Source organism: Peromyscus eremicus, chromosome 23, assembly GCF_949786415.1.
Source record: "Peromyscus eremicus chromosome 23, PerEre_H2_v1, whole genome shotgun sequence".
In the NCBI taxonomy this organism is placed as follows: Eukaryota; Metazoa; Chordata; class Mammalia; order Rodentia; family Cricetidae; genus Peromyscus; species Peromyscus eremicus.
In genome coordinates this window covers 15,833,583-15,845,898 of record NC_081438.1, presented here as the reverse complement: position 1 = coordinate 15,845,898, position 12,316 = coordinate 15,833,583, and positions in this window count along the sequence as shown.

Here is a 12,316-nt window from a genome sequence, read left to right as displayed (position 1 = left end):
GGGCACACATCCGCAAACACATGCGCACATACACAGTTAAAGACAATGAATTAAAACTCAAAGACTTCCCACTGAGTCGTCTATCAAAGGAACTGGGACAAAGAAGGATAGCATGTGGATGGCAGACAGCAGGGCTTCCTGTGTGAGGTAGAAGATGAGGGAGCATGACTCTGTCTAGAGAGATGGAGAGGACCCAAATTTCAGACATCCTTTAGGTACGGGCACATTTGACATAGCCAGTTACAAAGCTAGCTTGCAACTCAGATACCTTCACAAAAGACCGGGAATTTTATTGTTCAAATACCTCATTTCTAAGTTGCCTGCTGTCGGTGAATGAGAATTTCAAATCGGCTTAACAGCACGCTATACGTGTTCATTGATTCCAGGGCCATATTGAGCCAAATTCCCTACTTAATTGGGCTCTAATATTATGAATCCACTTTTAAAGATTACTGAGTTGGCCTTGGTCACATAAGAAGATTACCGAGACGACACTCTGAGTAATGTTGCAACCCAAGGGCCAGGATGGGTATTATACAGTTGTCACCTACATGAGAATCTGCTCCATCCCTCCGAGTTCAGCAGCTCAGTTTTAGGATCAAGTCAGCCAAGGCTGCTGGGTCTAATGGGAAGGAAAGAATGTGTGAGAGTCTGGAGGAGGTAATGGACTAGAGGGCTGAGTCTCAGGACTCATAGGCTGACAAATACCCAGCTCGGGATGTGGACGTGTCTGCCACGCTTTGGATCTGGAGTGTCTCTGTTGTGAAACATGGTCCTCTTCATTGGGTCTGCAGTGTCTGCTTGCAAGTGGCCACCATATTAGGGCTTGTTGGTTATTGATGTCACTCTAGCAGAAGGAGGTGATGGGGAGGCTTTCTAGACCCTCGCCCAAGATTCCAGCTGTGCCTCTCAGCCATCTGTGTGCAGTTCTTCCCTGGCTGCAGGTGCTCTGGGGCCTCAGGGCTGTGCACATATATAGGCTGGGGACAGGTAATTGAGCAGGATCTATCTGTATTGCTACCACACTGCGTGCAGATCTGATCTCCTAGTGTAGACACGCTGGGATCCCTGTCCTCATACTCTGCAAACAAGCCCCCATAAACTCACTGGTTCCCCAGGGTGGATTTTGATAGAGGCATATTTATGTTTGCCCATGAGACACAATGAAGAAAAGAGTGCATGATATTGTCTAAGCCTCCCCAGGGAAGGAATTCTTACTGCAGTCTCCCAAAAGCATGCGTGTTAAAGGGGTGGTCCTCAGCTTGGCATCATGGGAAGCTGTGGCCTAGAGGGAGGTGTCAGGCCATCGTGAGTGTGTATCTTAAGAACAGTGGGTCTCAACCTTCCTAACGCTGTGACCCTTTTATACAGTTCCCCATGTTGTGGTGACCAGCCCCAAAAAACATAAAATTATTTTTGTTGCTACTTCATGACTGTAATTTTGCTACTGTCATTAATTGTAATGTAAATTTTTTTTTTTTAGTTAGAGGTTTGCCAAAGGGGTTGTGACCCACAGGTTGAGAACCACTGTTTAAGAGGGTCACGGGCAATTTCTTCCCCTTTCATCTTTTCTTTCTTGCTACCATGAGGTGAGCAGCGCCTTCCACTATAGACTCCTGTCACAGTGGGCCTCACTACAAGCCTGAAAGCAATGAGGCTAAAACCCATGGGACACAAATCAAAAACAAACCTTTCCTGTGTTAAGTAGACTCTCTCCGGCATTTTGTGATAGTAACAGAAGGCTAGCACATTAAGTGTCCTTACCTATTAAAATCTGAGAAAGTCGGAGAGATGGGTCAGTAGTTAAGAATACTGGGGCTGGAGAGATGGCTCAGAGGTTAAGAGCACTGGCTATTCTTCCAAAGGTCCTGAGTTCAATTCCCAGCAACCACATGATGGCTTATAACCATCTGTAATCTGGTGCCCTCTTCTGGCCTGCAGGGATGCAGGCAGAACACTGTATGCATAATAAATAAATAAATATTTAAAAAAAATACTGACTGCTCTTGCAGAGGACACAGGATCCATTCCCAGAACCCACATGATGCCTCACAATGGTTTGTAACTCCAATCCCAGAGGATTTGGCACCCTCTTCTGGCATCCACGGGCACTGCACACACATGATACACAGACACACATGCAGACAAAACACCCATGCACATAAAAGGAAAACCAACAAATATTTTTCAAACATCTAAGAAGGCTAACAAAACACACAGTATTTTACGTTCTGACATTTAACAAATGAATATTTTTAAATATACTCTCCCAAATGTATCAATAGTGTTCTGAGACTGACAACAACCCTGAGTTCTTACATGTTCCATAGTAAAATGTCACCTCTCCCATCTTCCTCCCCACTTCCCACTCTGGACACTTAAGTTACACATCCAAGAAGACGTGTGTTATTTCCAACAAATACATTTCATTTAAAAATTGATCATTGGCAAAACCAGGCATGATGGTACACACACACCTTTCATCCCAGCAGCACTCTGGAGGCAGAGGCTGGTGGACCACTGTGAGTTGGAGGCCTAGCCTGGTCTACAGAACAAGTTCCAGGCCAGCCAGGACTACATAGTGAAACCCTGTCTCAAAACTAACAATATAAGTACTGGATAAAGAAATAAGTTGAAAACGCTTATTGAATCCCTAACCTGAATAAAATGAATCATCATTAAATTAAAACCACAGCATCTGTACCTAGAGGGTGGAGGCTGAGGACGCCACAGAGCAGAGCATGTTGTTTGTCTCATTAAACACCTGCCCATGACTGATTCAGGAGTAACGGCAAACACAGTTTGGTCCCACTCTTCATGATAACCCGCCGGGCAGGATGGTAATAAACTGTCACGTTATCTCTCTTTCCTTTATGCCATTGTCTTGGTGGGAGGGGGGCACCCCACACCAATAAACAACGAACTGCTAATACTAACAACTGGTGTGGGGTGCGTGGCTGCTTCAGAGCAATATAAAATACTTTTCAGATTTTGCCCAAGGCCTGTGGAAAGGACCAAACTCAACGGTGACGGGGAGGGAATTATCCTTTCCATTTCCAAATGCAAAGCTATATAGTTCCACAGGGTTCTTCCGAATGGCAGCTGAAATGTTGATCGTTGCTGTTCTCTTGACTGTGAGATGACCAGGCAGGAAATCCACTGTCACGTTCCTGTGCAATGCACAAATGCAAGAGAGGGTCTCCCACCTCCAGATGCAGGGCTCTGGGAGTCAGTTCCTGGGCGGAACCACCATGTGACACCCGAGAAGCTTCCCATGATGCTCCTTGGGTGTCAGACTGCATTACTTCCTCTCTGAAGAGCTTCTTGGGGCTGTGAACTGGGTTACCTAGGAAGGCGAAGTAGCATCCCTTTCCAAAGAAGAGAGTGGACATCATGTGGACCTTCGAAATGATTCCCCCGCTCATTAAAGAGCATCCACTTGAGAATGGAAAGGTGACTTGGCTGATGAAGTGCTTGCTTTGACAACATGGATATTCAAGTTCAATCCACATCATGCACATACACTCAGCCAAGGTGTGCAGATGCATGACAGGGCGGGGGGGTGGAGACAGGTATGATACCTGGGGTTCTTGGACAGCCTCACCTAGCTGATGATTCCAAGCCAGTGAGAGATCTGGTCTCAAAAGAAACAAAATGGTAGATAACACCTGAAGCATGACACCTGAGGCTGTCCTCAAGTCTCCATATTCATGTGCGTGCACGCACGTGTGTGCACACACACACACACACACACACACACACACACACACAGTATCCATTCATAGTTTCTTTAAATTACATTTTTGTTTTTGTTTTTTCGAGACAGGGTTTCTCTGTGTAGTTTTGGTGCCTGTCCTGGATCTCGCTCTGTAGACCAGGCTGGCCTTGAACTCACAGAGATCCACCTGGCTCTGCCTCCCAAGTGCTGGGATTAAAGGCCTGCACCACCACCTTCTGGCTCTTTGAATTACATTTTAAAATATTTATTTGTGCCAGGTGGTGGTTGCACACACATACCATAGTGGTCATGTGGAAATTATAGGTCATCTACAAAAGTCAGTTCTCCCCTCACCATGTGAGTCCTGAGGCTCAAACTTAGGCCATCGGTCTTAGCAGCAAGGGCCTTTACACCCCGAGCCATCTCATCTGAGCCTATTCAGCACATCTTAACCCCAAGTTCCCTCTTCTGGTCCCAAGATGACACCACAGAACAGACACTGTTCTTTGGATACAATGCTCAGTCATTTAGCTACTTGGCAGAGCGTGGCCAGGCTCACCCCTCACACTGGTGAGCATCCTCTGGGATCCTTGAAAAGGAATTCCAAAGGACAGCCTTAGTGCCTGTCCCCAAAGTATCCTTCTATTGCCTGAAAGCTGCAGGCAAGTAACAGCTGGTCCCCCTGGGTTCTTTGTTGGTGGTATCAAAGGCATCTCTGTTCAAACGTCATCGATTATTCTACCTACCTCCTCTGCCAGATGAATTGGAGAGAAAGGCAACAACTCCTGATGCTTCTCTAAATTCCCTGGAGGTTTGAGACTGACGAGTGCTCATGTGCCTTTCCCAGGAAGGTTCAAACCCATGCTCACACCCGGGAATGCTCTGTGGCCCTGACTCCTGACCCTCCACCTGCTGATCTCCATACACTCTCTACTACCGATGCACAGAGTTGGGAAGCCAGCTCTCTCCTCAATCATTGGTGTGGGCACAGAATGTTGTCAGCCAGTTGGCACTGCTCAAGTCCTGGTGCTTCCTGTACCCTCTGTCTGGGACGTGCAATCCACCAGCATCTGGATGGTTTGTCCGTTCCCATCTCTGTTCTCGCACCTCTGTTTACTTTCTTCCTCCAGACACAGTCACCTGACCTACCTCAAAGTACTTAAGCTTTTGCTTATTCTTGTTCCTTTCTTTGTAACCTAAGTCCAAAGATAAAGGGAATTTTTAACACTGCTGTGGCTCTGAGTCATATCATGCTCACAGACTTTGAACTTTGGGCAGGTCTCAAAAGCCCTCAGAAGCATTGATAAGACAGATATTACTGGAAGGTTGTTGTAGAAGGTCTGGGTGGTACCCAGGAGTTACACTTGTAGTCAGTATTCAGGGATGCTGATGCTGTCGTCATAGGGACCACATCAAGAGCCACCACCTGGCACACAGGGTGTGTTCAGAAAATAATCGCAAAGTGAAAGGATGGATGGAGGCATCATGGTATCTCCTGCTTACTGATGGATGCTCTTTCCCCTGACAAGTTCTCACCATGATCGTCTCTTGTGGACTGGAGTGCCATAAGCATTTCTCCCCCAAATTCAGTACCATGAGCATCTCTACAGACTTGGTATCAGGAGTGTCTCCACATAGACTTCAGCACAGTTCACACCCAACTTCAGGAATTTGGGTTTGCATTCCCAGTAATATCAAACCCTCCCCTGCCCAATAAAGCCCATGTCATTGCAGAGACCATACCACAGATGGCACGGCTGTGTTTCGTCTTTTAACACCATCATCCCGGTTCCCCTCCAGCAGGACTTTCCCATTCATATTTGGGGAGGAACATCACCACCCCATTCATAACAACAAAAACACACACACACCAAAAAAAAAAAAATAGAAACATCCTAAGCACCCAATACCCAATGACAGGGGAACAGTCAAGTCAATGACAGTATAGCTGTATCCTGGAATATCTTTCTGCCATAAAAAATCATGTTTACACAGATTGTTTTAATGGCATCAATAAAATGACTTTTATATAATCCTATAAAGAATAATGCCAGAGTAACATTCTCTTTGGAACTTGCTCCAGCTGCTGGGGTACTCAGAGGAGACCTTGCCCTGTAGACTCACACATGGCAGCTGGTGGGAACGGCAGCCCTGTGCTGGTTAATAGGCATGCCTTGTGAATTTGTTTTAATGGGGGTGGGGGGAAGGGTGATGTTTGGTTGGATGCAGGAGGATGGGAAGATGCGATGGAAATAGCCTGGCAAGCGCTTCCTGCCAGGCCCCCAGACTGGATTTAGCTTCTCTATTTAGAGAAGACAGCAACAACTTTATAATAACAGAGGGATGACGGTTAGCACTCTGGAGCAGGAACTATGCCCAAGGCACGTATTCTAAGCTATATGCGCATATTAGGCATATCAGTTGCATTTCATTTATTCAGGAATCCAATTACGCCCAAAAAAAAAATGAAACAATTTTCATGACTCACTGTGTGCAGCCCCAGAAGAAATCAGGACTGCTTGTCCCTAAGGTAGCCTTTATAGAAACATGCTGGATAAACACCAAATCCCTCCCTTATGAAATTAATATTCATTTTCATTTTGTGTTTAATTGTGGGCTTTCTGTTATGTATGTTTATGCGTGTGAGTGCTGGTGTCTAAAGAGGTCAGAAGTGGTTGTTGGATCCCCTGGAGTTATAGGAAGTTGTGAGCCTCCTGATGTGGGTGCTGGGAACCGAACCTGGGTCCTCCATAAGAGAAACAAGTGTTTTCAAGAATATGGCCCACAGAATCAACTAAGAAGGACTCTTGTAGGGGGGTCACAGAGACTGAAGCAACAATCAGGGGGCCTGCATAGGTCTGAGTTGATCCTCTGCACATACTTTTCGATTGTGTGGCTTGGTGCTCTTGTGGAACTCTTAACAGTGGGGCTGGGGGCTGTCTCTGACTCTTTTGCCTGCTCTTGGGACCTTTTTCCTCCTACTGGGCTGCCTCATCCAGCCTTGATATGAGGGTTTGTGCCTAGTCTTATTGTAACTTGTTATTATGCCATGTTCCATTGACATCCCTGGGAGGCCTGCTCCTTTCTGAAGGGAAATGGAGGAGGGGTGGATCTGGGGGAGGGGGGAGAAGGGAGGAACTGGAAGGAGAGGGGGTGGGGTGGGATGGCGGGGAAACTGCAGTCAGGGTGTAATATATGAGAAACAAACAAATCAATAAATTTTTGAAAAAAGAGTGGCAAGTGTTTTAAACCTCTGAGCCACCCCTCTAGGCCCCGAAGAAAAGGTTCTGATTTGGGGTCAATGAGCGAGCTAATTAGAAGAGCGATTATGAACTGCTGAGCACTACAAACAGAGGAAGCAAGGTACAAGAACAGTGTAACAACCGTCGGGGAGCTTTAAGTGGCAGGTGGCAAGACCCCTAACTGAACGGGGGACACGGGAGACCAAGTTCACATTGTGGTGGCCCTGGAACACAGAGTGGGGTTACCCCAAATTCTGTGTCCTAATATGGCAACAGTTTCATAAAGCTCTGGGACAACAAAACAAGACAATCATAAATCCAAATTGATTGTATGGGCCTTAATAGAGAAAAAAATGCCCAACTCTGGTAGAACTACTATGGGTGGGCAATCTCTACAATCTCCCCTGTTTTTATTAGGACACAATCCCCTTCTCCCAGTAGTCTACACAATGGGGTTTTTTCGCTTTTACTGAATAGGCCTGTAAGGATTTGAGCCGCCATTGTTAGTCTTCCTGACGAAGAGGCTATTACCTTTATTACTTGATCTCATTTCTTTCTTAACTTGTTAGCTATAATTCTGAGGTTCTTATCTTATGGTTGAATGAGGGTTTACCATGCAACTGCAGTTCTGGGGGAAATCCAACGCCCTCTTCTGGCCTCTGTGGGCACTGCGTACATATGGTACACAGACGCACAGGGAGGCAAAACACTCACGCACACTAACTAAACATAAATAAATATTTAAAAAATAAGATGAATGATTGAGGAAGACATATACTGTCAGCACCTGGCCTCCACATATGCACACACATACACTGTTCATGTGGATCTGCATACACACACACACACACACACACACACACACACACACACAAGTACACACATACACACACACATATATATGTGTGTGTGTGTGTGTGTGTCGCACACACACTCACATGACACTGTAGAGATGAAAACATCAATAGGAAGTTCTTCACACCTATAGATGCAAATGTGTGTGCCCATAGTGCGTCATTCCTTCCCTTCTGTTTCTCTATATGCTGTATATACAAGTATGTGTGTGTACTAGACAATGTGTATAGAATGAGTGGCTTTGGAGCTCTCAGTCCTAAATGGGTTGTCTTCATCAAATCCTCCCCTCAGGGCTCAGGGATCAATGTGAAAGAAGACGTGGAAAGACTACAAGAGGCAGAAGTAATGAATGACTCCAAGGAAACAGTGTCTTCCGGACACAATGGGACTGAAACGGATATGAACTCACCGAGACTGTGGCAGCATGCACAGGGCCTGCACAGGTTCAAATCGGGCAGGGCCCCAGGGTTGAGAAAAGAAAGTGGACATGGGCTCCCACCCTTAACCAAGAAGCTAGCTGCAATTAATACCTGCTTGCAAAGGAAAAATTAGTCTCCCCCAATGGAGTCTTACTAGGTATATTAACCACACTTCACGGTAGGTCCCTGACCAACACAAAACAAACTCAGTGATATTGTTGCAGATTTTTATCTCACATAGCTTTCTTTGGCCATTTACTTACTGGACTTTTGCTTGTATATTTTGGTTTCCAATTTTGTGGTTTTGTAGGGTTGTGAGTTTCTTCTTTTGTTCATTTGTTTTTTAAAGAGAGAGAAAGTAAGGACATAGAATTGGGTGGGTAGAGAGGGAGATAGGGAGGATCTGGGAGGAGTTTGGGGGAAAATCATAATCAGAATATGTTATATGAAAAGAATTTTTTTCAATAAAAAACAAGTATGTGGTGTGTGTGTGTATGTGTGTGTGTGTACAATATACAACAAAACACAATGTTCAGCCTTCTACAACTGATTTCATCTGGATGACGAGGCAGTAAACACTTGAAACCTAATCTCAGCCGTGGTGACAATCAATTCAACCTGCCAGTTTCTACTTAAGCTTGTGGTGAAGAGAAATTTATAGCCAATCAATAGCAATGGCAAAGCTGCTTCTGAGCTTTGCACCGAAATTGAGAAGTGATCACACAATCTCCCATGTTGAAGACAACAAGAAAGAAGAGAGGTCAAGACTCCTCCGACTTCCTCTAAACCCAGGAGTGATTGAAGTTCCATTATGCAAATAGCACCCATCTCTCAGAGACTTCCGTGCTCTGACTTGAAAGTAAAGATAAAAGAATAGGACCACACAGTTTGGGCTTTCTTGAGAGTTTATTTCTCCTTGTGGGTTCCTAACAACCTGTCCATTCTTTCCAGGCTTTTTTTCCCCCAAATGTCCAATTTCTTCCCTTAAAAGATGAAACTACACCATGACCCACTGAAACACCTACTCTTCAAACTGTCCGACATTTGATAGTTTACACCAGTTCTATTGTGCACATTTATCACGCACTGTGTAACTGATTCAAAGATAGGCACCACGGTGCTTACAGAAGTATGTGCCATGGCCTGTATTGAAAGAATGTATAAGCGCACTAGAGAGAGAAAGTGGGAAGTTACACAAGACGGAAGTGAGCCGGAGTGTTTCATGATTATTTTAGATTTATTTTTACTTATGTGTATGTGTGTGTGTCTGTATGTGTGTATGTACACCCATGTGCAGTTGCCCCTGGAGGCCAGAAGAGGGCATCAGATCTGGAGTTATGGGTAGTTGGGAACCACCTGAGGTAGGTGCTGGGAACTGAACCCAGGTCTTCTGCAAGGACAGCAGACACTCCCAACTGTTGAGCCATCTCTCCAGTCCAACAATTCTTAAATGGCATTATTTCAGTTTTGTATCATTTCTGTTATGAACCATCTTACCATCCACTGTGCGCTATAATATGTGGTGTTTGTTTCTTAGTGCTGTGTAAAACAACATTGTCTTTTGCCTCTTGCTGGTTTGTGCTGGTTTGTCTGAGGAATGTGTAAGTAGGCAATTAAGCTGCTCGGTGCAGACTGGATGCTGAGTGAGCAGAAGGACAGCATGGGGTGGGGTGCTCAGATGCAGAAAAGTGGAGCATTGCCCTAAGTGCCTCCAGTCACTGTCTCTGCTGTCTCCACTCTGCACCATGTGCTTTCTGGGAAGCCTTAGCTGACAGACCCTTCAGCCTCCTCCAAGTCCACCTCTCTGCAGCCCCAGGAGATCATCCTGAATGAACCCCAGTCCCTAATGAGAATTCTCCAGTGCTCATTAGAACCTGAGGAAGCCCCAAATTCTGGATGAGAAACAAAACCAGCCCTTAGTCAACCACTGCCTGACATCAGGTCCCCCCCATTCTGCCTCCCGTTCAGCACTTTTATTCTGAAATGGTCAATGATCATACTGGATTAGGGGCCCAGCACACTCCAGTGCAACCTCATCTTAACTAGTTATATCTGCCATGACTCTACTTCCAATAGATATCATATCCTGAGCAGCCAGGCATTAGGACCTTGGGGATGAGAGAGGCTGAAGCATAAGCCAGACACTCGCCCTGTCTGGTATATTGACTTACTTTATTTGATTTATGATAAAAAAAAAAAAGAAATAGAAAATTAGAGAAGATTGCCCTGAGGATATATTAGCACTTTCATATCTATAATTCCCTCACATGCTTGTCTCTACATGAGCACCTACTACCTCCAGGGACTCAGATAAGCAAGAATTGATTCCCCATTTCCACACTAGATAAAGCACAGATAATCCCTGTTGAAAACGGTTGAGGTGAGATGTTAGGAAGCCTGTTGGAGACATCAGCTCTGGAAGTCAGAATCCCCAGCTGAGACCTTCAATACAGAGCCTCACAGAGATGGCAGATTTGGAAAGAAGATGAGGTAAGGCATAATGCCATTCTTGCTAATAGAAGAACTGAATATCTGCGAATGAGAGAAGAGGGTCTTCAAGTACCTCTCCCTGGTAGTGCTCCTGCAGGGTTTAGGGAGGAGAGGAGCAGCTGCATCTCAGCTTTGGGGACTGGAGATGCTGAGGGTCCAGGACTTCACAAGCCTGCCCCAGTATGCAATAACTTAGGTAAGCCTGGAGAGTCACCTGCTTCCTCACTTTCAATTAGTCCAAGGAAAGATGCTTCGCTCTGTCTCCCTGCCTTGGTAAAAACACCTCCATTCACATCATTGATGTACAAGGCTTCCTCTGGTCCTCATGTGTTTGGTCCTGATTCAGCTGAGGTGTGCAATATACCTCATTTTGTGAGAGAGAAAACTTGGAAGTTCATTTCTTTAAGTAAAAGCTTTAAACACACACCCCACTTTGTGTACCCATCTCTGTAGCCAGAGTTTTCCTGCCTGGCCCACAGTCAGGACAAATCTCTCTCACCTGCCAGTCCCACAGCCGCTCAGACCCAACCAAGCAAACACAGAGACTTATATTGCTTACAAACTGTATGGCCCTGCCGGGCTTCTTGCTACTGTTCTTATGTCTTAAATTAATCCATTTCTATAAATCTATACCTTGCCACATGGCTCGTGGCTTACCAGCATCTTCACATGCTGCTTGTCATGGCGGCAGCTGGCAATGTCTCCCCCCCGCCCCCCCGCCTTCCTGTTGTCTCAATTCTCCTCTCTGTTAGTCCCGCCTATACTTTCTGCCTGGCCACTGGCCAATCAGTGTTTTATTTATTGACCAATCAGACCAATTTGACATACAGATCATCCCACAGCACATCTCTATTGTTCTAATGGTTAGATTTTTCATTTTCCTTCCCTGGGAATTTAGCTTGGGTTTTTGTTTGTTTGTTTGGTTGGTTGGTTGGTTGGTTGGGTGTTTGTTTGTTTGTTTGTTTTGTTTTTGTTTTTTGTTTGTTTGGTTTTTTGTTGTTCTTTAACAAAATATGATCAGGAAGTAGATTTCTTGAGTGACTAATGTTTGCAGTCCTCTGAGGTCTAGGCCCAGGTAAATGAGATGAATAACGAGCAATATCTCACATACATAGATCTCAATGCCTATTTTCTTGGCTTTTGATGATGCTTAAATTGTGGCATTTGGGGGAAGGAAAAACAAAATAGTAGCAATAATGGCCCATCATGTAGCCCTGTTAAGGTTTGTTTTAGTCACAGTGACAAACGCTGTTCCCATGACTTCATATTTAAGGAGATAAAGAGGTGAAGGAGGTCCATAAAATGATGCCCTTGGAAACTGAGAGTGACCCTAGTGGCTGTCTTCTCCAATTTGTACTTCAACCACATCTTGCAACCGCTTATAGCGGTGGTTCTCAACCTGTGGGTTGCAACCCCTTTGGCAACCCTCTATCTCCAAAATATCTACATCAAAATTCATAACAGTAGCAAAATTACAGCTAAGAGGTAGCAATGGGAATAATTTTATGGTTGGGGTCACCACAACGTGAGAAACTATGTTAAAGAGTCAAAGTATTAGGAAGGCTGAGAACCAACGAGTTACAGTCCAAGAA